A 5,212-nucleotide genomic window follows, 5' to 3' on the forward strand; every position below is an offset into this window, starting at 1 on the left:
AAGGACAACACAAACTTATCCAATAGTTTATAGCCTAATTTTTCCACTATTTAAACAAATCAAGACTCATATGTTTACATACAAAATCAATTTTATTATAATTAAACAAAAAGAGGCTACTTAATACAAATGTTAGCATTCTCTTTCCACTGAAACCAAAAGATACAATTTTATTAATTTTCATTTCTTTCTGCTATAGTCCAAATGATTGAACTTTTAGTCCACAATGTCCTTCACTGTGTCTTTGCATCATTCCTGACTTCTGGAATATCCATGAACATCCTGAGTGATATTATAATAACATGTCTTACTCCACTGTTTTCTAACTCTGGTTGTTGGCAAAAAAAGAAGTTGTTTGTTTTTAACGTGGAGCCATTCTCCTTCTTTGTAATTGCAGTATTGCTTCTGTATCCATTGCATAGAACAGTGTATCTCAAAGTCATTACATCACCTGCATCATTCCCCTGGGTTGAGTGTCAAATTGTGGTTTCCAAGGCCCCAGGCTGCTGAATTTGAATTTCTACCTGTAGAACCCAGTAGCCTCCATTTTAACAACCTAAGCAGCCGCTCCTAAGCATAGTCCTCCAGGGAAAGAGTTAGTGCCTTGTGCTGCACTAAGCTAGCCTGGTCTCCCCACAGCCTGCTCCAGTCCTTAACCCTTTCTTGCATGATAAAATTTCCAGATGCTTGGTGATCTTAGGTACCTTCCTACGGATAGTCCATAGTTGTTATCAAGGTCCATAAGTATTTAAATTTGGCGTCCGAAATTAAACCTGATCCTGTAGAAATGGTCTGTTAATGTAGAATACAGCAGAACTCTTACCTTCCTTGATCTATTACTTATATTGAAGTAACTTAACACTAGCATTTTTAGCAATTACTGTACATAACTCTATTGGTTCATAGAATGATTGTAATCAACTAAAGTCACAGATTTTTTTTTACTTAAACGCCCATATTTATTCTAATCCAAACACAAAATTTTCATTTATCCCTGTTAGCTTTAATATGCCATCTTATTAAGATAATTTTCAAGATTTGGTTCCTTCACCTATCATATAAATATGTTCACTGATGGTTTCATACTGCATGAAATAGTCTCTAATAGAAAGCCACAGGTCTCTGTCCTTTACCCTATTTTTTTTAATATAATTCATTTCTTATATGCAAATTCAAATATCCTCAAATATGTCCTTTACCCTATTCTATCTGGTTTTTATAATTGACTTGGGTGAAGATAAGGAGAGTATCTCTGGGGTACTCTGTACCAAGATGTTCAAAGGCACAGAAATGTCAATTTCCCCTAAAGAAATGAGAGAGGGAGAGTTTTGTTTTGTTTTGTTTTGTTTTTGTGGTACGCGGGCCTCTCACTGTTGTGGCCTCTCCCATTGCGGAGCACAGGCTCCGGACGCGCAGGCGCAGCGGCCATGGCTCATGGGCCCAGGCTCTCCACGGCATGTGGGATCTTCCCAGACCGGGGCACGAACCTGTGTCCCCTGCATCGGCAGGCGGACTCTCAACCACTGTGCCACCAGGGAAGCCCGAGAGTTATTTTATATTTAAAAAAAATTATGCCATAGAATGCAAATTCACATGCTTTTTAATTAAGACAGAATAATTCATAGAAATATCTCTCTTCTGCCAGACACTTAGGACAATTGCCCTGGTCTCTCCAGACATACAGTTTTTTTTTTATTTGTTTTGTTCTGTTTTGTTTCAGACATACAGTTTTACTTTCCCCTTCAATTAGGAATATTCCAAGGAAAAGTTTGAGAAGCACCAAAATAAGATACCCTGTTTACTTTCATGTCCTCTGCAGAGTCAAGAAGCCTATGTTCATCCAGTCACTTATAAAAATACTGAATTGAATAGGGTAAGGGCATTCTACTAGAGAATTTTTCATAATATATAAAGCCATTTCTAGACATTATTGAGAGGAGGCAACTTATATTACTCCAACAAGTCAAAACAAACACCAGTAACTAGCTGCTATTCGATTTTTAAGCAGTCCTTTATCTATCAACTTAGTAACCTAAAAATAAACCATTTTAGTTTATCAAACCTTTTCCTAGGCTGACATTTGTTGGCTCCTAATGACCATAACATTCATTTCTGCATGCTCAAAATCAAGCCTTTTAACAACCTACTGTCAAATCTGTAAACATGAATCAAGTTGTCTATAATTTCCAGAATCCACCCTAGTCCCCTCTTTAAAAATAAAGATGAAACTTACCCATCTGTGGTCTTGCAGTATTTCTCCTATTTGTCATGACTTTTCAAATACTTTTCAAAAACAGTCGCTCTGAGATTATGGCTGAAAATTCTGTTACCACCCTGGTACCTAATATATCTGGCCTCATTTTAAATACCTTGGAGTTAGTTCACTAATCCCTTATCTATCTTGGGCTGAAATTCCCACTTCTCATAATTTGTTCTCCATATTCAGCTTAAAAACCCATCTAGAAAAGGGAAGGAAAGAGGGAAAGAAAGGGATGGGAAAGAGAGAAGGAAAAATAGGAGTTAAATGATTCTGCTACTTCTCTGATATACCTTCTGCTATCATCTCTAAGCAGTAGACTTATTATTTCCTTGTTATTTTTGACTAAAAAAAAACAAGCCTTATAGTTCCTTCTGGTCAACTTTATCATTTTTTTTGGCCTTGATTTATTTGGGGACTTAATTTATGACACTTTTATAATAAATTTGCTAATTTCTATGCTCATCCTTGGCCACCCCTCCTTCTTTGTACCTTTTATATATATCATTTGAAATTTGAGATTATTAAATAGCCATTCAACTTTCCTAAGCTTTCTTCCATTTTATTAGAATTATTTCATAATTATTCAGCAGTTTGTGTGTGTGTGTGTGTGTGTGTGTGTGTGTGTGTGTTTAAATCTCTCTTGGTTAGCCATAATCCCTTTTTGAGACTCAAGTCCCTGGGTCAAAATTTTTTTTCTTTGAACTTTTTGCAAAAGTTTCCCAAGGCACCTGTCTGACTCTATTTAGGGTTTGCTTTTCTGGCCATTATAAACTATTTGCTTGGAGTTCTCAACATCGTTTATGTCATAGCACATCACTGATGATAGCCTCACATGTGACACACCCTCACCATGTATCCTGAGTTTTACAACCTCAAATGTATTTTGTCTGAAAGTAAAATATTGTAATCATATTTAATTACCACGTATATTGCTATCTATCATTTATGAGTGCTCTTCACAATGCATATGGTGACACTGATAAACAGGCTGTTGCTTATGTGGAATTCCATGCCACTTGCTATAACGTCAACCTTTCTCTCCCACTCAAGGAAGCATACTGTAAGAACATAAGAGCAATGATATCATCAGGATAACCTTGACTACGTTCAAACGTATGTATTTTTAGAAAGTAGATGATTTATAATTTAATTTATCTTACTATGAGTAACAAATTACTTGCAACTCACCTCGTGTGCCAAGTCCAAGTTGAGGATGACAAAGGTGCTTTCTCCTGCTGTTCCTATCCCCTTCACACCACCAATTACCTTTTCCTCACTAGGCAAAATTAAGTCCAGGCTTCACTTGACTTTAATTATGAGAGCAGTCAGTAATTTATCTCATTAGGATGGTCCAGGTCTCCTTTCTTGACAAATAACCTGCCTTCGTACAATTTGGATGTCTTGGCTCAGTAGTCTGTAACATTCTCCCACACTATTTCTAATGTGGTAGTATTTTGGCAGTCTGTTTATATGAGCCTTTTAAATATGGCAATGAAATTCCATGCTGTCTTTAGAGTAAAGAAATGCACATTTTTGTAATCATTAAATTTAAAATAAATTAGCTAACATAAGTTGAAGTTAAACACAAAACTGTCATTAAAAGGTATTTTTCGGGCTTCCCTGGTAGCGCAGTGGTTGAGCGTCCGCCTGCCGATGCAGGGGACACGGGTTCGTGCCCCGGTCCAGGAGGGTCCCACGTGCCGCGGAGCGGCTGGGCCCGTGAGGCATGGCCGCTGAGCCTGCGCGTCCGGAGCCTGTGCTCCGCAACGGGAGAGGCCACAACAGTGAGAGGCCCGCGTACCACAAAAAAATAAAAAAAAAATTTTTTAAAAAAGTATTTTTCAAACAAAAAATCCTAACAATGAATACTGAATTAAAAACTTGTTAGATCATTAGACAATGCACATAGTGATAAAAGCACCAAGGACAAAGAGGCTGGAAAGGAAAGGAAAGGACACAAGAAGGGGAAGTTTGGGAGTTCTGAGCAGGCCATCCCTCCATGCTTGTCTTCTTCTAATATGCAGATTATGGCTAAACTAGAATTCTCTTTTTCTTTTAATTAAAATCCATTTGGAATGAGCAGTTTTTCATTCTCCAGCTGCTTGTGTTATAATTTCCACAATGTGGTACAAACAAATTAAAGCCAATTTGTTTCTTATATAAAATATAGAACTTGCTTCTCAGCATATTTCAGGACTCCTGACACACCTGTATAAATCTGTTCTACACTCCAAAATCTTCAATGTAAAGGGAATATAATCTTTAGTAAATATGGTGAAAAAAAACTTCTTTTAAAAAGCTAAATTTTATTTATGAAGCCCCTTTCCTATCTAATCACGTGACCCACTCCAATTCAATTTTCCTGATGTTTTTAACGTAGAGTTTGACTAAATAAATCCACTGAATTTGCTCTTTCAAAATCCTAAAACATCCTTTTGGGATCTAAAAGACTTTCAAAGTTCTTCCCTCTATCCAGGTAATCAAAATATAACATGGCAAAAGACAAACACTTTAGCTGTGGTCCTTTGGCTACCTGAATATCTTCTGACAAAGCAGAAGGAAAAAAAAGAAGGGGAGGGAGGGAGAGAAGAAAAGAGGGAAGGGGAAAAGAAGAGTACATAACAAAATATGAAAGAGATTGTTCTAAAATGAGCACATTTTTTAAAAAGACCCCATACAGTCTGTTAGCAGGTGTATTAGAATGCAACAGTTACTATCTTCAAAATGGCCTTACTATTCCATGATCCTCTTTTTAAACTTATTTTTGCTAGTACCTATATTTCTAAGGAAAAATGTTTTCTTCCTTGCAATATAAATACCACTATACTGTGTTGCAATGCATAATGGTACCAAGAGCTAGAGCTCTCCCTGTCCTTGGGGTTGCATTTAACCTTAGTGAATGCAAACTTCTGTACTATTCCACTCTCACCTACAAGGCAATGGCAGCAAATG

The sequence above is a fragment of the Stenella coeruleoalba genome (genome assembly GCF_951394435.1).
Source record: "Stenella coeruleoalba genome assembly, chromosome: 4".
NCBI lineage: Eukaryota > Metazoa > Chordata > Mammalia > Artiodactyla > Delphinidae > Stenella > Stenella coeruleoalba.